General features: G+C 34.4%; 1 protein-coding gene and 1 long non-coding RNA gene across 5 annotated transcripts in view; one reads left to right on the top strand and one right to left on the bottom strand.

The window, feature by feature from the left end:
* The window catches only part of UMAD1 (UBAP1-MVB12-associated (UMA) domain containing 1), a 190,564-nt gene that overhangs the window by 54,824 nt on the left and 114,671 nt on the right, over nucleotides 1-21,069 (top strand). The window lies entirely within an intron of this gene.
* Nucleotides 13,848-21,069, bottom strand: part of LOC111742462 — a 37,565-nt gene continuing 30,343 nt past the window's right edge. Inside the window, exon 3 of the long non-coding RNA XR_002781337.1 lies at nucleotides 13,848-14,191. This is a non-coding gene — a long non-coding RNA (uncharacterized LOC111742462). The remainder of the gene's footprint in view (nucleotides 14,192-21,069) is intronic.

Genomic DNA, 21,069 nt, shown 5'->3' with positions numbered 1-21,069 from the left:
AAGATTTTATTCTTTTTTCTGACCGAGTAATATTCCATTATATTTATGTGGCTCACCTTCTTTATCCAGTCATCTATTGATAGGCACTTAGGTTGTTTCTATACCTTGGCTATTGTAAATAACACTGTACTGAAAGTAGGGGTGCATATATCTTTTCGAATTAGTGTTTTGGATTTCTTTGGATAAATACCCAGAAGTAGAATTGTTGATTCATATGGTAATTTTGTTTTCATTTTTTTGAGTAATCTCCAAACTATTTTCCATAGTGACTGCACCAATTTGCAGTCCCACCAACTATACATAAGGGTTTTCTTTTCTCCACATCCTCGACAACACTTGTTCTTTAGAATCATTATTATTTTTTAAAACAAGACAGTGTAACTCTGTATTGTTTTGCCTCAATTTCATAACTTTCTGTTGACATGCATGTGACATCTCAAATATTTATTGTTTTTGTAAAAAAAACCTGTTGTTTTATTATGAATGCTATTAATTTTGACATTTAATTTTTACTTCTTTCATACACTTCATTATTTTCTTCCTGTATTCATTTCATTGTTTTCTGGATGACTTTATTGCTTCTTGTTTACCATGTACCTTAATAGTTTTACCTACAATTAGTTGTGAAAGCATGTTGTATACCATGTAAAAGATAAAAGGTAGTAGGTAAAAAAAAAAACAAAATTGATCTAAAATATTTCATATTAGGAGAGAATAAGAGAAGATTTTGTAATATTTGAGTTAAATTGGAAGCATTAACATTTACTAGGGTTTTTTTGGATGTTAATATTTGGTAAACAAGGTGAATCATGTTTAAATTAAACTTGGAAAATGCTTGGCTCAAAATGTTTAAAGATATTTTCCAAGAACTTTTCAGTCTTTAACATATGACTGTGTCTTGAAGATATCTGATTTGAGTTTATAGTATTCAACATTTCTCAGATTGCCTTAAAACTCCTTTTTTTTCATGGAGGATCGTACAAAACAATATTCTACTGAACCCACATTTATTAAAATACTACTTAGAACTACTTTCAGAAAGTTATCATTAATTGTTTAAAATTTCAGAAAATCCTGGAATTACAAATTTTGAGATCTTTAAAAAGTCATTAAAATTAATTAACTTGTATTAACTAATAGCAATACTTAATATTTACTCAGTTCTTTAAAGACTTCAGAGCACAGTGACATATCTGATTTCATTTTGTCTTTGAAACAGGCTATACTGTTGTGAGTTGGCTACTTAAGTCCTTTTGGAATCATTAAAACTCAAGTTAAACATGTCTGTTTTGTAACTGCTGCTTTTAGAAATTCCATTTAGGAATTCTTAACTTTGTTGTTGAAATTCTTTCCATCTTTATTATTGGTTCATTGAAATAATACATTAGATGAAGCTTTTTTTTTTCTTTTGGTTAAAAAAAACCTAGTAATCCAATTAAGTAAAATTTTTGCCTGTTTATATTAGCATTTTCAGGTTCTCCTTTGTGGCTTATAGCTTTGTGGATGGTCAGCATTAGCTATTTTAGTTTTGATTACTAGAGTTCAGATTGTCAGACTTCATTATTAATGAAAATACAATATTATCGGTATCAAGGTGGAAAAACATTTGTATATTTTATTTGAAAAATGAGTTGTTTCACTAAGAAAAAATTAGATGTAAAACTTGCGTGATTGACTTCTTATTCAATTACATATACACCAATCAAATTTCTTTGGAAATCTTTATTAGAAAAATATAATGATGATAGTATATCTCTGAAGTAAGAATTGAAAGTATAGGGTTGGTCCTTGACAAAGATTTGGAGAATATTTATCTTTTCTTAATATCCTCCAAATACCTTTGCTTCCTTTTCCGTGCCTCTTTTATCCATTACTTTGGAAAAGAGGGGTCCTATTTTTTTTCTCAGAAGTGTACAAGGGACATCTTCACTGACCTCTACTTAAGTGGTTTTACAGATTGATCGATATTTTCCAACTTTTCTATGTAGCCCTGAATGTTGGCAGCATATGTGAGCGGGCAGGCTTCTGCTCCTCCAGAGGAATGGTGTTCTGCACAAGTGTCAAACTCTTTGCTCATAAATGTGTATACTTGTTAACTGTGATTGCACAATTTAATTTAAAATATATGAGTATTAAAAAGGAGTTATTATTTCTATGAAAAAAATCTAAGAATCTGCATCAGACTGATTTGCAGCTGTCTTTAAATTTTCATCTGCTTAAAAACTTTTGGAGATTACATACAATTTTATATTTTGAGTTTATGTAAGAAAGTCTCAGAACAATAATCAGGTGGCTCTACTGCAGATAAAGGCCTGGGCCCAAAATGTTGTTTTGTCACCAGCTGGAGATAATTACAGTGACAGTGTAGTTACAGTGACAGATCTTAGACTAGATATTATCTTTATCTCTTATGCTGTCTTATTGATGACACTTTTTTTACAGTCACTTATACCATGTAGTTGAAACAGTTGAGACAGTTATCCAAAATGATGACATAGAGAAGCAGAGTATGATGCAATAGAGTAAGAAAATAAGGTAAAAAAATAAAGAAAAAAAAGATGGAATTTCAGTTGCCTTAGGCAATTGTGCAACTAGAACTAACAAACTGCAGGTTTTTGTTATAGGCAAATCCACAAATCCTAGAACTTTAGAAAAAATATACATTATACATGTTCTGGTTTTTTACCAGATGGACTCTAAATTATTTATAGGATTTTTCCCCATTAATATGTACCTTCAGGATAGGAACACTTGAAAATAAACTTACCTGAAACGACTGTGCTCCCTGCTCTGAGGACCTTAGAGAAAGTAAACTAAAAGCCAGAGTTTTACCATTGAATGTGATGTTCTTGCTCTGAACTTTGAGTCAGAAGATTTTGGGGTGTTTAGAGGAGATATAAAAAGAGTTTTGAGTTTTAATTTGGGAAAAGGTATGACAGAAATAGCAGTATAACATCAAACATTAAAAAAATAGTGTAGTGATAGCATAAAGCAAAATTTCCACTTAAGCATTTAGTAAACTTTGGTAAAAACTGAGTTAAGAATATCTTGAATTACAAGGAGATACTAAAGAATATAGTTTGTTGTTCTTGTTGTATATGTATTTTCAATTATCTCAGACAAATTGAAGACGTGTCAATTAGTAAGAATAATGTACGGTAAGCTAATAGTCACAGTTTTTTAAATAAAATTATGGGTAATATAGAAACCATATAGGTTGTGACAGAAAAGGATGGATCTAAATATGAAGAGGAGGAATAGATAAGAGCAACCCAGAGCCAGAAATTACTCATGTCATAGTTGCAGATGCCCTAGAAATAGTTTTATGTTGTATTGAATAACAGCTTGAATTAGCATTCAGTAATATTATAATATGGTAAGGAACAATGCCGGGGAAAATTATATTTCTTCTAAATATGTTCAGTTTATTCGGTTTATTAAGTGGATATAATTTATTTGTTTTAAATTAAAATGTGTAAGTTATTTATTGAATAAATGATTTCCTGTTAAACTGGATTTTTATTAAATAATTCCTCTACTGTATTTCATTTATCTATCTTTTTCCACTTTAGGGCATCGATAAAATGGAGTGTCTGTAAAACCACTTGTATTTTAAACAAATAAAGTAAATGTTAAATAACAAAGAAATTAATTTGTAACCGTATAGTTCAGGAACTGTGGTCTGGATGAGAGAGTGAGGTTGAAATTTCAGTCAAGATTTTGCTTAAATCTTACCACTGCTATGTATGCTTAAGTTTATAGCTGGCCATAGATAATTGTCAGATTAACATTTCTGTTATATGAAAGCCTTTTTGGAGAGTTGCCTATTAATTAACTTGATGTTTAACAGTTATTTTAGAATATTAAGCAGAGTAACTGAAAATACTATCTATCTGTTATAGTTGTGCAGCTTTTAGATGTTAGGAAAATCCAATTTTTAGAATTGACACAGTGATTCATTATTTGAGCAGAGTGCTGAAGAGCTTGCTATAGCAGAATGTTTAATTTCATATTTTTGTAGAATAAACAAATTATAAATTTTAGATTAGATAATAAAGTAAAACTGGCATCATTCATTTAGGAAGGAAAAATATTGCAGAACTGAGTGATTTTTCCAAATAATGTGTTCACTATAACTTGAATGTTATCTTTATCCCCAGGGGCATTTTGAAATATGCTGATGTGAATTTGTTATACTACATGTTAATCATAGAACTATTTTAATATTTTTAATTTTTCATGATGTCATTCATGATGTGTTATGAAGGCATGGGTTGTCTGTTGTTTATCAGAGTATTCCCAGCATCTGTGTGAAGTGAATGACTATTAAGAAATGAGAGTAGAAATGTATAATCTAAATTTTAAAATGTATACCTTCAAAATCATACTTTAAAGTTATTTTAGTGAAAAGTTATTTTGAAGGAAAAACTCTATGCCTCCAAGAAATTGAAACAGAAGCTTAAAAAATTAAGACTTTTGAAATACGTATTTTACTCCTCTTCATTGTTCACATCCAAAAATATCCTCTTGGAACCTTTTTTTCTGATTAGCCTCTGTGGCCCTGATGATGCTAGGATTTTATTTCCTTCTTTAAAAGTTCTTCTGACTTACCGCATCTTTTTGTATAAATATCATTCTTGACACAAGGCATTTATTAAATATGGACAGTAACAGGCAGTAAAAAGACTGCCTGAGATAGGCAGAAACCTGTTTTCTTTCTTTATGACTGTCAGAAGCAGAACCAGCATTATTTTATTTTAATTTTCAGATTAATTTTAAAAGAAACTTCTTTCAATTATGACATATTAAGTGTAAGGTGAAGCTAGGGAAGTCTATGTTTTATTTTTTTTTAAAGCCTCCCAGGTGGTTTTGATCTTCAGTCAAGTTTAGAAACTGCTGATTATTATAACTTTCCTTAGAATTTCCTAGTATGTTAATTCCAGGAAGAGAGAAAATGGGAAATTTTCAAATATATATATCTCATATATATTTATATGTATCTTATATATATATATTATATATTTATACATATATATCTTTGGAGATGACATAACTTTTGTTTTATTTAAAAAATATATTTAAGAACAGTCTTTCCTGCCTTTTTGTTAACAAGATTCAGTGGTAGCTTAGCTAAAAAACATATTTGGGGTGGATTCAGAAGATCCAAAAGATACAGTGATGAAATGTGATTAGCAAGCTGTAGGGGAGGGTCACAAATGTGTGATTTTGAATTCTCAACTATTTGCAACCAATTTTCAGAGTCTTGAATTCGATCCAGTATATAGTATGCTACAAATGGAAAGCTTAAACTGGAGCAGTATAATTAGGGTAAGCCATTGCATCTGCACTTGTATTGCAGCAACTGAATTTGAAACCAGCTGCGAAATGGTGACTAATCTCTCTGGCAAGCCCACATGAGAGTGCAGTACAATAAGCCAGCTTCAGCCCCAGGAGCACATGTTTCTTCAGCTCGCCTCTGAGCAGGTGATGGTGATGATGCAATCTGATTATACTCTTGAATGTATTCTAACCACAGTCAACAGTTGAGTCTCACAAGGGGTTTCACTTCAACCCCTTGAAAGACTTCAAACTGACTATGTGTTTTTTTAGATAGTTTCAACTATAGAAGGCCATGGCAACTAGTATATTTTTTTTCACCTTAGTGACTGTAGGACTTTATAGTACCATATAACCTTAAATTTTGAAGGTTTTAATTTTTACATGTTAATTGAAGATGAGAAAAATAATGTAGAAAGAAGAAAGAACTTGAACTTGGAGCTCTTATTCGGAATTGTTTATGCCTACTTATACTGATCAATTAAAATAATTAAACGCCCAGACTTTTTAATTCTTTACAAACAGGAGATCAGTGGGCTGGGAAGTGTTTCAGTGGTACACTAACCTTTCCATATTCAGATATGCACCTCCCTAGCTATATAACCTGTCCTGATGAGGTGATATTGAACAGTGTCCTGAACATTAAAGGTGTTTAATAAGTACTCAGTTTGACTTGGATTTGAGCCTTTATTTTTCATCTTTGAAAGAAATAATAGTTTTTTCTTCCAGTATAGCAGAGAGGGATATGGTGAGGATGAATAAAGCCATCTGTTTAAGAATGTATGCCATCTTTGGGAAAAAAAAAGTGTGATAGGACCTAAAATATAGTCATAAGTATTATTTCGAATGTATAGTTTAGGAATAGAATGCTTAGAAATTGTTTGTTAATCTTAAATATAAAAAATGATATAGCTTGCAATAAAGGACATGAACGCCACAAGGCAATTAAAATAGAACTTGCGAATTATATACTCCTGAGAATGAAAGGGGAACAGGGATGTAAAGAACCTTACTTGGTGATACTCAAACCTAGTGTACATCAGAATCATTTTGGATGCTTGTTGGAGGAGCACATGCCGGGGCCTCGTCCCCATCAATTCTGGTTTTGTAGGTTTGGAGTGGATCCCAGGCACCTGTGATTTTAATCATCTCCCTATTTAGCCCTCCCAATGATATTGACACATACTAAAATTTCAGAAACACTAACCCAGACTACTATAGTATTATAGTATAGACTATTCAGTATAAGTATACTACTGTAATATAGACTGCTAATCTTCCTAATTTATATTAAAAAAAAATTTTATTGCCATTAGGAAAAATAAACTTTTCTCATGGTAATTATTTAAAGGCTCTCTTAAAAAACACAATTACTGTGTTCAATTGTGATTTTGTAGAAGCCAATATATTAATTTTTTAAAAAGAAGCAAATATATTTTCATATATATTTTATTTAACTTTTTAATATAAAAAGGGGGCATTTTACTGTAGAACTAAAAGCCTTCAGTGAAGTGAATTGAGTCCAGGTATGCTAATTTCCAGTATTCTGAATTTATAGAAATGTAATATTTAGACTACCTGGAGGAATCAGTAGTTAGCACGTATTATGGGTTGACCTGTGTCCCCCAAAAAGATATGTTTAAGACTTAACCCCCAGTACCTGTGAATATGACCTTATTTGGAAATATAGAGTCTTTGCAGATATAATCAAGTTAAGATGAGGCCATACTCTTTAGAGTGTGCCCTCATCCAATGACTGGTGTCCTCATAAGAAGATGGAAATTTGGACACAAATACACACACATGGAGGAGAAGGCCACGTGATGAAGCAGGCAGAGAATGGAGTGATGCTGCCACAAGCCAAAGAACACCAAGTATTGCCAGAACCACTAGAAGCTAGGAGGAGGCGAGAAAGAAAGGGTCCTTCCCTGGAGACTTCAGAAAGAGCATGGTCTTGCTGACACCTTATTTGAGACTTCTAGCCTCCAGATTTGTGAGAGAATAAAGCTCTGTTATTTTAATCCCTATGTTTGTGGTATATTTATATGGCAGTCCTAGGAAACTAATACAGCATGTGAATGTCTCCTCTTATTTGGATTTTTGACCAAGACTAGATAGAAGAAAAATGTTGAAGTTTCTTTTCTTACATATTCTGTATGCGTATTGACCTTTTTTTATGCTTTGAATCTGCCATTCTGGTCAAGTCGGAATTCTGTTTGCGGTGTCAAGGAGCTGGTTTAGAACTGTTACCAAATGAAGCCTCTCTACCTCTGCATGCGTACAAGCCATAGGGGTTCCTGCCAGTAGAATCTAGTTTTTCCTTAAAAAGAAGCTCATGTATTTGTTTAAGGACTAAATGGTGATGTCTGAGTTTTGACCTAAGGGCTATTGTAGAGACTTTTGTTATTAGTAGGAGCTACTCACCTTCATAATCTCCTATTAGAATGAAAATTCCCTTCTACCTCAGGGAAGGTCTCTGCAGAGTCAATGAATTAACTTTTCATACTGCTTCCTCTCTCCGACCTTTCATGACTGCCCATGAGGATTTTGGATATTGTCCTCTTCACGATTTTACTGAGCTCCCCATCCAAACTTAATTCTCTTCCACTGACCCAGTTTCCAACTCTTGGGACCTCCATTATATTGTAATAAAATGTCATGGTGAAGAGCTCCAGCTTGAAGCCCATAGCACTGATACATGTTCAGATATGTGTGCACATCTAGAATTGCTTTTTTTGAGGAATAATTTGGCTTTGACTGTAAGTACCCCTGTGGATACTTCTACATAGAATTACTTCTACGTGAGAAAATCTTTGTTCTGGTATTCCTCCGCTAGAAGACAATAGGCAAGTCATTTAATCTCTTTGATTATAAATATCCTTATTTATAAAATTAGGATGATAAAACCTATCTTAGAGATTGATGCATGGATTAAATGAGTAGCCATATCTGGCATATAGGAAGCACTCAAGAAATAGTATTTCTTGCTACTCTAAAAATAGTACCAAGATTCCATCAACGTTTTCACTGTGTTCATTTATTCATTCATTTATTAATTCAACAGCATTTATAGTGGGCCCACCATATGCCAGTCACTTTGCTAGGCATTGGGAATAGGTGGCGATTGTGAATGATACGGTCTGTGGCTTCATGGAAGTGAAAGTCCAGTTGGAGAGAAAGACATTAATTATGTCATCACCCAAATGAGTGTAAAATTATAGCATTGATATGAAAGCAGGTGACCAGATGTGGAAGTTTGAGGAATCTTTCCTAAGTAACATTCAAATTGAGAGTGGAAACATCTTTAAGAGTTAACTGAATGGAGAGGGGAGGGAGGTAAGAGAGTTCCAGACTGATGGAACAGTGAATCATATTGTCCCCTTGGTGGGGGCGCACATAGCATTTTGGTGAATTGGAAAAATACCCTTAGGCTGATGGGCAGAGAGCCAAGAGGGAGTGTGGAACTTGATGAGGCTGGTGAATGAGGCAGCCGCAGATCATGTTAGACAATGTGGGCCCTGGCAATGTCTTTATCTCAAGAGACTTGGAAGCCATAGATGAGCATTAAGCTATGGGTGAGGGTGACAAGGAACAAATATGGATTTGAAAAGATGCTCTTCTATTTTCTTCCTTTAGTCGAGAGGATTCAGCCCTCTCAGATGGATGCTGCTCATTTTTCACACACTTGGGACTTCTGTGATCAGGGTTGTCATTCTCCTGCTGCCACCCTGACACTTTTGTTCTTTTCTTTTCCACTTCATTAATGACACCATCTTCTGAGCTTCATCCTCTAATTGCTGCAGAGAATGTGCCCCCAGACTTCATAGGGCCCTTTGACGTGGCTTTTTCCCCTTCCCAGCTCCAATAGTCAGCCTGGGCAATTCTAAAATCCATGATGATGCTCTAGCTAACACTCTAACCTCAACCCCTTGTTCTCCAAAGACTCTGCCAATGACTTTTTGCCTTTCCTACTCTAGCAGTTTTCTGCTGTGGCCTTGCTCTAGATGATATGAATGGTGCCTCCTCTGAAACTTTAAATCTTCAATCCAGAAATCGTATTCTCAGATATCAAGTTGTCTCTTTCATGCCACTACTCATGCCTGTTCAGCTAATTCATTGACAACTGTTATTTGTTCAGTCTCTCACTGCTTCCTGACTTCTTATCCGGTCTGGAGTTTGTAGTTAATCATTGCAGTGTTGTGAGATCATGTCTCTCAATTATTTTGATCTCTGCCAGTTTACAACTCTGGATAAACCCAACCTTTCCCTTTTGTGCTCCTGCTTCCAGGCTACTGAGCATTCCTAGAGAAAATCTGAATTATGTTTATGGGCACTATAATACACGGTTGCGTTCTGGTCATCTGAGCTGTCACCTCTCTTCCTCAGTCCTTTGTTATCAGCTCTGTCTCAGCAGAGTGGATGTCAATTTAGACTGCACACTGAAATCACCTGGGGGTTTTCTAAAAAATACCAGTGCCTTGGTTCTACCCCTAGAGATTCTGATGTAATTGGGCTGGAGCGTATTTCGCAGGGACTTTTAGACACTCCCCAGGTGATTCTAATGTGCAGCCAAGGCTGAGAACCACTGTGTTAACTAACATGCCCGCAGAGGCTGATGGACATGTTCCCTTCTTTTTCAGCTTATTGCTAGCTCTCACTTTAAGCAGATGGTCTTTAGACCTACTTACTTTTAATTTCATCTATATACTTGCCTAGTTCGTTCTTTTTTTAGAGAAAAAATAAATTGCCTACATTTTAATATTTGACCCCTTCAGAAGTACACTGAATGTCTTTCTCCTCCTCCACTCCTGATCTGAGCTAGCTGATCTGAATGGTTAGGCTTAAAAAGTAGGCATATCCTGATAAGTATACATTTTCTCTTAGAAAGAAAACAGTGAAATAAAACAAACCAAGTTTAAGCAATATTAAACAGTATATTGAAAGACGATCATTTTCAAAGCAAATAATATTTGATGAATGTATTTGAGAAGTGATGCCTGAAAAATGGCTGGGACTGGAGTGGGGCCTTGCATATTATGCTAAAATTTTTGAACTTTGGTTTTCAAATACTTTGCAAGTTTTTTCTTCTGAGTGGAAGAAAGTGATCAAATATATGTTTTAAGGATAAAACTATGGTAGCATTCTGGGGCATGGTCTGTAGAGGAAACAGGTTCGAGATACAAAGACATTTAGGAGCCATCTGCAATGGTGAATACAAACAGTGATGACATCCTGGACCATAGTAGCAGCCCTGAAGGTGAAATGGGAAAAACAGCTTCTAGAGATATTTTTAGAGGTAAAATCAAGAGTCATTTTACATTTTAGAATATTAATTATGTCGTCTACAGCCATGCCAGCCTGAACAAGCCCAATCCCTTCTGATCTCGGAAGCTAAGCAGGGTCGGGCCTGGTTAGTACTTGGATGGAAGATCAGGTGCTGTAGGCGTAAAAAATAAAAAAATAAGGAGTTGTAAGCTGCCAAGGTCCTTGCAATCTGTGAAGTCAACTAAGGGTTACCTCGCCTGAAAAAAAAAAGTATTAATTATGTCAAAGACTCATAGGTATATAATGTTCTCATTGTAATTAACCCAAAAGATTCTTTGCTAAATTGCCTATTTATTTATATGTCTTAGTCCATTTGGGCGCTATAACAAAATTAGCATAAACTAGGTGGCTTATGAACAACAAAAATATATTTCTCATGGTGCTGGAAGCTAGGAAGTTCATGATCAAGGTGCTATCAGGTTCGGTGTCTGGCAAGAGCCCACTTCCTGGTTTGCCGCTGATCGTCTTCTAGCTGTGTCCTCACATGGTGGAAAGAGTGAGGGCTCTCTCTGGGATCTCTTTTATAAAGGCAGTAATCTCATACATGAGGGCTCTGCGCTTATGATCCTATCACCTCCCAAGGCCCCATGTCCAAACACCATCACTTTAGGGTCTAGGGTTTTAACATAGGAATTTGGGAGGGACACAAACATTTAGTCTATAGCACTGCCCCAATAAAAGAGACTTTTCATAAAATTTTTTTAAAGAATATAAATCTCCTCTGAAATGTAATGTTAGACCAAATTTGAAATATGCTAATTTGATTAGTGTTACAGAATGTTTTTTATGGTCTATTAAAATGTATGAAAGAAGCCTTAAAGAAAAATCCTGTAATCAGGAGAAGCGTTGTGCAAGGAAGTGGAACTGTGTACACACACTGCATTTGGAGCTTGGCTTGTACCCTAACTGGATTTGAAGCTTGGCTTGTACCCTCACTGACCTGGAGACCTTAGGCAAGCTGCTTACTGTTGCTAAGCTTCATTTTACTTATCTGTAAAATAGAGAAAGTAAGAGGAATATCTGAGATAAATATTAGCTATTATTATTTTGTGTTATATAATCAATTCGAGAGAAATATTCTTATACCTACTGCTTGGATAACTTGCTCTAGCCATTGAGATTCACTTAAATATTATTTAGTAGGCAAATGCAATGAGTAATTCATGTCTCTTTTAAGAAAATATTTATTGGCTGAGCATTTGTGAATCAACATGTTTGACTCTTGGTAAACGTAAAAATGTTGATTTTCCCATGAAATTCCAGTTGTGTGTTTTTTCCAGAAATTTGCTTATTGTCCTTAATTGCTTTAGTCAGTAAATTCTGTGAAGGGGAAAAGGTAGGCAGAATAGTAGAGTAAAAGGGGAAACAATATTTTTATTTTTTTCAGATCTATTTTCCAGACCTTCTATTTTAAACACTTCCATGAATACACCTGGCCAGTAGCTTCCTTTTCGTTGATTACTGGTGTCCTATCTTTTGCTGTGTAACAAACTACACAAACTTACAGGCATAAAACAATAATTTATTATTATCTCATATTTCTGTGAGTTAACTGGCTTTAGCTGGGCAGTTCTTGGTTGAGATCTTTTGTGTGGTTATAATCTTGTGTTGTCATTACAAAATTTTACTGGGCTCGATGTTCAGAGTATCTTACTCACATGACTGCCAGTTCATGCTGGCTCAAGCTAAGGCTGTGAAAAAGAATATCTCTACGTAGCCCCTCCGTTTGCTTGGGTTTCTCGTAAAATGGTGGCCGTATTCTGAGTCAGCAATCAGAGAAACAGGAAGTAGAAGCTGCCAGGCCACATAAGAGTTACATTACACCCTCAGCTGATACAGCATCGCGTCCACCGTGTTTCATTGGTCAAAGTAGCATCAAGATGTTCCCACATTCAAGGATATAGAGAAGTACCAGCTCTGAATGGAGAAATGTTGCTAAAGAACATGTGTGATGGGAGGTGATATGGCTAATTCTGGAGAATAAAATTTGTCACAATCAGTGAGAAGAGCAAAGGGTAGAGAAACCACTAGTAGTCTCATTACATTAAAAAAATAATAAACTTTTTATTTTGGGATAATTTTAGATTTACAGAAAAATTGTAAAGATATTATAGAGTGGTTTTTTGTTTGTTTGTTAGTTTGTTTTTTATATTCTTCCTTCACATCTTACACAGCCATGGCAGATTTGTCAGAACTAAGAAATTAGTGTTAGTATAATACTATTAATTAAACCACAGACTTTATCTGTATTTTACCAGTTTTTCCACTAATGTCCTTTTTCTATTCTTGGAGCAAATCCAGGATACTACATTGTATCTAACCATGTTCTGTTTTAACATGTTAACCAATTTCTCTCTCCTACTGATTTTTCTCTTATGAATATGCATCTTTATAAATAGTTATATTTAAAACATATATGTTTAAGTCAATTGGAGAATCAGTGATCTCTAAAATACATGTTAGCCTTTTTAAGATATTGTAAAATGTTTTCTAATGAGTTGTTATCAGCCTAACATGGGAAAAATAATAAAATTTCTGATAGAAATATATGTCAGTATAGCCATTTTGGGTGCTTTTAAAATTTCCATGTTAACTTTAAACCTTAATCTTTGTTCTTTTGTGACAGAAAAAAATTAAAATGACTTAAATCAGTGTGAATAAGACTTTAACATTGCCGTTTAAATTTATAGACTTCAACATAATCACCATTTTTTGGTGATCCAACTTTCAGTCTGATTTTCCACCTCATTGAAAACATTCTCCAGCTGCTGCTGAGTGATTTCATAAATTGCATTCATGATTCTGGCTCTAAGTTCCTTTAAAGAATGTGGTCTGGATGAATACACAGCAGTTTTAACAGAGTTCCATAAAATATAGTTCAGTGGGATAGGTCAAGTTTAAAGTTGCACAAGGATTTCATAAACACCCTGAGTAGATGGGCACTAAAGCTTTGAATGTGTTATATGGAAAAACTTTATATAAAGGATGGCAGTGTTCCAGACATAGATTAAGTTGGGCATCTATGAAACAATTCCTACTACTGATGGTTCTTAATAGTACCACCTGCTAGTTCTTTCATATTAAATTGTGTGAAATAACACATTCTGTAAACTGATGAACTACTTATTTATTTAATAAATCCATCAATGAAAGAAACTTTTGTCATAAGAAATGGTGTTATTTATTAGACCCAAAAGGTCTTAAGCCAGAAATGTCAGGCATTTTTGTAGACAAAGAGTCTTGTAATCTCGCATTGTTTTTTAAAACAGCATCAAGTAGCACACCATATCCAGTTGGTGTGTTTGTCCTTCATCTAGCAAGAAGCTCAGAATCTCTGGGTAGCTAGCCGAATGCCAAGTTAAACCTTGGAAAGACATCAGTGGTCTTGGTGTATAGTTGAAGGTACCACTAGGCTACAGGTTTGTACTGGAGAACAACATTTTGGTGCTTCCCTGATGACATTTCCTTTGTTGATTTTATTTACTGGTTTAGCGTGAATGTCTTTCACCCAGCGATGACATTTGTCATCCTAGAAAACAAAGCAAACCAATATTAACTTCATATTCCTAAGTTGAAATTGTAGTTCCCTTGTTAGACATTACTCATATTTTGAAATTAATATGATCATAAGAAATGGATGGTACACAGAAAATATTAGCAATATGTGGTAATTATACCTACACAGGCTGGTAGGTTGCCAGATATTGTGCAGAATTAATCCCAGACAGTTTTTACTACTAGTCAGTCATGTCAATTGAAGTTAGATATTCTGCTAAAATACCTCCTAACTTTTCAACTCTGTCACTGAACCTTTCTTTAAATATTTAGTAACACGCGAGTTGTTTATGCTTATGCCTTTTATATGCTTAACATGCTCCATTTGTATCAGCTTGGAACTGTCTCGACTCTTGATACCACACACCAAGACATTTCTATTTGTTGATAAAATTATAGATTTCTGTCATATGTAATATGAATATCTCTTTTTAGAGAAGAAAATATGAGTATAATTTCTGATTCTTTTAGATAATCATGGACTTTTAATTTCCTTGCATTTTCAAAGGATTGTAATTGCCATTTTCATTTTTTTTTGTTATAGTTAAGAATTAACAATGTATGCTTTAATTCCAAAGTATAGAGCTGTTCTTCCCCACCTTTTAAAAAAACTTTTGATCTACATTATTATTATCAAAGTTGTTATAAAGTTACTGTAGGGCTATAAGCTTACATTAGAACATTCATTTTGCAGGATCATCTCAGTTCTATAATTGTCCTAGTTTTGTAGCCTTTCAGCTCATAGAGTCTCAGAGCTGAGTCCACAGTAATGTGATTTCGGGAATGCTAGGCAAAATTAAACTGTTAGATTTACCCTAATGTAGTGGCGAATCTTCTCTCCGTTTCCAGAAATTCTCTGGTTCCTGTATCTTGAGGTTGTAGTTAACATATTTATTATTTTTAAGATTTTAAACAATAACTAAATAACCCTTAAGAAGTTCATGAATGTAGGAAGCTTACGCTTTTGAAATTATCTGCTCTACTTAATTAAACTATATTTTAGTGCTTTTACTTTCCATGGTTAAATTTCTCTTCTTATTCAGCTTTCACCTAAGTAAATTAAAGTTATTTTTCTCTACTTTATGAGAAAGTATGTGTGTTACTATGCATTTTAAGTTTCATCATAAATATTCAAGATCATGAAGAATAAAGGTAAAATGAAGCCCTTCATTACACCATGCTGAAACTAAATGCCTAGCCTAAAAGGCTTTTATGATCTTGCTTGTTTTCCATTCTCTCCTTTAAAATGAAATAGTTATCTATTATTTTCATTAATTTGCATTACTACCTTATGATATATGTTTTAGTCTTCGAAGCCAAGTTAATGCCATCTAACTTAATTTTTTCATTTATAAAGCAATGTTTTTAATCCCAAATGCATTAAATAAAAATGCTTTGCAATCTCCCAATGTTTAGGAAATATCTAAGATGTAAGGCTGATACTCAAAAGCATTTTCATTCCATTTTAATTGTATAGTAAATATGTAATGTTTTACATGTACTCCTAAAAATGTTCTTAATGAATATATTGTGGATAGGGTGGTGTTATTTTAGTAGTTTCTATCACTATCATGGAACATTTGGATGTCATAAAACCAAAGATGTAAAAAAATTTCCAGGAACACATCAAATAAATTACTATTTAATGGACAATAATTTGTCCATGAAGAGTGATCAGGCCTTAAATAACTATTGTTGCAAGGTCAGTCAACGAGAAAAGTTGACATTGGGTGATTGATAGCATACTACTCTCGAGGACACAAATATTATAGCTAGCAATATCCCATCAAGGTATCAGATTTGATGCCGAGAGTATAACATAAAGGTGATTTTTAAAGGTAACATATGCAAATATATTGTGTACGTGTGCATGTGTGTATACATACTGAAGACTTCTGCATACTTTTACTCCCAGTCCACTTGCAGTTTGTTATACACATTTCCTGGAGAAACACTGTGGATCCCACATCCTTGTCTCATCTCCAGATATTAATTCCTATAAAGGCAATTTTAATTATGTTGATCCAAAAGTTTTACTCTTAGTTTCTCCAAAGGCTGCCTAGCTCATATTTAGGAGAACTCCGACACACCCATGAATTATCTCCCACAGAATTTTTGCAATAGTAATTATGTTCCTGGAAGTTAGTGCCATCATTAGGAATGGCTCTCTCATTTGTCCATGATTGGAGAATTGCTTTCTTTGATAAAATCTTAGTATCTCCTGGTAAAGGGGAAGCTGTGGTATTTATTATAAGAGCTTTTCCGTTTGGTGAGAGAGAGTTATCTTTTGATCACTGCAGTAAGATGCATCAAATGGATTTTTGTGCTGTTCTTCCCAATGACTTCAACATTCTCGTGGGGTGAAGGCTTCCTTGATTGCAATTGGGGTTTTCAGTGTACTTAGTACTTAGTTCAAGCTGCACTTAAGTCCCAGATATAAATTAGTTGCTTCTTACCTCAGTTCCCAGTATGAATGTTATATATTATGACTTGAAAAGTTTGGTCTTTGGAGATGTCTGCTGGTGAGATAAACTTCCTGAGACTGAACCTTTCAGATTTTTGCATCTCAGTTTTGGGATCACTACGTTTCTTCTTCTTAAGTTCCATTTTTTGTGCTAAATTATGGATCTTTAGGGCCCAGCTCTATTTTTCCACCTCCTTTTATAAAACGAGGTGATAAAAGAGGATTTAAATGCCTCTTCACCTACTGAGTTTTTACCTCTGCCCTTAGTTGGAGGAGCTCTGCTTATTTAATTGCATCAGTTCATGCAGTCCTTTCAAAGATTCAGTTGTCTTTATTCATTTTATTCCGGTGTGCTCTTCAAATTATCTTATTGATGTAGGCCTTCTGATGTGCATGATAGCCCTTCTTTACTTGTTTTCATTTTACAAAACATTTTTTTAATGGAGTTCCTATAAATATTTCTTCCAAAAATCTTATTCTTTTCTATAAGAAAGAGTTCTCTCTCTCTTTGAATTCTAAGATCCTTTGTTAATGTCTTCATATAGAATGATGGCAAAATATGAAGCAATAGACTCATTTCTCAGTGTATTGAGATGGGATTCGCTGTGTCAATAGAGCTTTTCCACAATTCAAAAGGTAGATGTCATTCTCTACCAGTATGTCCAGGTCCAGGATGGCTGGAGCCTGGCTGCCATGGGCGACTGCAGAGCTGGCCACTTTCCACTCCCTCACGGTAGGAAACAAACTGAAACCGACCAAGGTGGCCAGAGGTCACTGAACCTCTGGATTCCCCACAGACCTTGCTGCTTCTCTAGCTACAGTAGCTGCCTCGCTCTGTGAGGGACCGCACAACTGACCACCAGCTTCTTTAAAGTTACATTTTAAAAATCCTATAGTCTTCTAGAGAGAAAGGAGTTAAACTTACAAAAAATATATGATTATTATATGTTCATTTAGAGGAAAACCCCATTGTCTAAGTGAGTTGGACATCTGGATCTGAATCTTAGCTCTGCTACTTGCCAGCTGGGACTTTGGTGACTTAATTGACCTCTCTGGGCTTCAGTTTCCTCTGTTGTGCAAGGAGGATGATGACATGGTCTCAGTAGGGCTGCTCGGATGTTTAGATCCAATAACGTGAAATATGCAGCCTAGTGCTGGGGACAGAATGGATGCCTACTTACCAGCAGCTTCTCTTTCTCTCTAGCAGAAGGCTGAGGTTTCTGTCCAAGCCCACCACCAGTTCTTAAATTTGGATTTTGTTTTGTTTTAGTCATTATGGATTTAATCTCTAGAGCAAATAATGTCATGTTGTAGGATCAAAAACCTGGTGAAAACAAATTACCACCACGATATAGGTGAAACACAAATCTATAGGAAATACTCAGTATTATTTGATTCATTTCTTATGGCAGTGTTATTTATTTATTTTGGTGACACACCAGTGACTGTACTGTTTTTTTAATGTATACATTGAGATTAATAAAGTTTTAATTGCACTTATATTTCTATCTATCAGAAAGTGATTATTTTGGTTTTGTTTAGCTATAAGCATTTGCTAGCCGAATTGATGTCCTTGAAGCTTGATGTATTATCTTTGTATATGTAGTAACTTAAGGAGTGTGGAATGTGGGCAGGTATCATGCTTTTTTATTAGCCACATTTTAAGATAAAATGTGGAAAAACCATAATATAAGGTTGGCACATTTGCTTCTTTTTAAGTAATCCTGAATATTTTCTTTTTGAAATGAAGTCTATTTTCTTGGCTTTGCCTCTCATCTCTTTTGCATGCTCTCAATAGGTATCTGTAGATTTGAGTTAAAGAACTCACCTTGGGATTTAATGTAGGTTTTCCTTGCTGAATGGTGATTCATACTTGGTAGGGGGCTAGGCTGAGTAATTCCTTTGGTTAATTGGATCAGGTCATTTACTGCAAAGTAGTCTGGTGAATTAAGGTAGGAGAACCCAGTGAGAGACAGCCCATCGTAGTGGCCAGGGGCTTGGCTTCTGGAGCTCAGTAGACCTAAGTTCAAATGTGATTTGCAAAGAATTGATTAGCTGTTAGGCTTTGGGCAAATCACTTGACCATCTTTATGTCTCAGTTTCCCTATTTATGAAATGGAATAATGATGCCTAATTTATCAGATAGTTGTAAAGATTAAATGAGATAATACATGTCAAAGGTTTTAATCTGGTACTTGTGTACACTGTCTTCAATAAATAGTCATTATTATATAATGGAAAATGCAGTGTTAATAAAACTATCTTAAAACAAAGCAACAACATAATCAAGTTTTTCATGTTATCAGTTGAGAAAATGAATACTAAAGCCAAGCTAATAGAAAAATGTCATTTTGATACATATTAGGATTATAATGATTTTGAATTGATAAAAGAGTCTATAGAATATTAAAGAGTAGCTAGCTATTGAAAGAATCCAGTTTCTTAAAGATATTTAACATATGACCAAAGTCTAGTTTAGGCATTGGAAGAATTTGCTATGCTTTATGAAATTTTTCTAGTATGGTATCTGATTCACAGAACTTGAAAATGCAACAAACAAAACAGAAACCTTTTCTCTCTATGCCTGTAGTGCCAAAAAGTATATCGTCGCTGTATTCATCTAGTTATAAAATTTAAATCATCTCTATTTGAGTTGGATACCTCAGGGTAGTATTTGATGCTAACCACTAGTTCAAGCAGGACCTGATGATATTTGATGTTCTGTTGTTCAAGGTCAATTGACACTAGGTTGTCGCATTGATATCAAAGTATTGCACAATAGTACGAATATATAACATCTTCAAGCAATGAATATAACTGAACTTTATTTGTCCTTGTAATCAAATATGCTATTTTTTATGGTTATGTAACTAAATGCTATGCATCAGAAAATATTATTGCTTTAGCTTTACTAATAATTTGTCCTTTTTTGCATTAAGGGCTGTGGCTAACAATGACACATGTAGGCATTTCTTTATTTTTTTTCTCCACTTTCATATTTTCTACTGGCCAGAACCCTCAATCTTTTATCCTCTCTGGGATGGTGATGTTGTTCAAAAATGGCACTCTTTACCCTGGACACTAAAGTACCAGCATTTTTTTTACATCTGCCATGTGCAGCTACTTTGACATGGCTGCATTTGGAATTAGGTGGTAGCTGGAGTAGGTTGAGCCACTGGCTTTAAGGTCAATGTTCCCATGTAAGATAGATTTGCCAGGTGAGATAGATAATGGGAGAAAGAAATAAAAAGTAGAAAGCACATAGGCAATGAAATCCTGTTTGGATTCCTGAAAGAAGAGGAAGAAATTTTAGGAAAAATGGTAAGACATTAGTTTTACTTCTTGGCACCATTATTCAGGCACAATATCTGAACTAGTTATAAACTTTTAAAATAAAGTATTTCACACAATGCAACATATATATATATGCCTTACTGCTAAATCGTACACCTGAAACTTAATGGATTTCATTAACTAATGTCACCATAATAAAAAAATTAAAAAAAATTAAAATAAAGTATTTCAGATTTTGCTTAATTGTTACATAAGTATTCCTTAAGTAGCTTACGTTAATGTATTTTTTAATCAGGAAATTGGCATAGTTTATTAAAATATCAAATTTTTAATTTGACACCTCACAGATGGGACCATATAAATACTTAGTAATAAACTGCAGCGTTGGCAGTAATTTGAGGTTTAGTCACGCAGTCAGTTTATATCTTACTGTCTTTACCTTGCCTGGTCTCTGTAAAATTCACCATATTGTCAGTAACTTGCTGTAACTTTGGGTGAAATTTGGCATTTTTTTTTCCCATTCCTAGAACCTGCCCTTTTCATGTAGTGTGCAACAAAATACAGTTGACTCTTGAACAACATGAGTCTGAACTGCACAGTTCTACTATATGCACATTTTTTCAATAAATATATAGTTGGCCCTTCATATTCCTGGGTTTTGCATCTGCAATTTGGCATTGAGAATCCATGGATACGGAGGACTGACTGTATGCACATTCTACCCTATTTTATATAAGGGACTTGAGCATCCATGGATTTTGTGTTTCACGGGGGACTTGGAATCAGTTTTTGGGGATATCAAGGGATAACAGTAGTTTAGTTTTGGGGAGTCAGAAGTTATATACATTTGACTGCACGGGGTCAGCGCCCCTAACCTAATCCTACTGTTGTTCAAGGGTCAACTGTAAAACAGTTCTTTCTAACAAGTATCAGTATTTCAACAAATGTTTCTTTGGAAAAACTGATTATTTACTCTTGTGCAGTATGATTTTAACCTCATGCAGCTTTGCTGTTTAAAAATGGTCAAATATTTTCAAAACTTGAATTCTTTAAGATCTTTTTTCCTCTAGAAAGCTGATTGGTGTTCCTAATGA

Source organism: Pteropus vampyrus, unplaced genomic scaffold (assembly GCF_000151845.1).
Source record: "Pteropus vampyrus isolate Shadow unplaced genomic scaffold, Pvam_2.0 Scaffold4, whole genome shotgun sequence".
In the NCBI taxonomy this organism is placed as follows: domain Eukaryota; kingdom Metazoa; phylum Chordata; class Mammalia; order Chiroptera; family Pteropodidae; genus Pteropus; species Pteropus vampyrus.
Note: the sequence above shows the minus strand (reverse complement) of the source record. Positions and strands in the feature narration are given on the sequence as shown.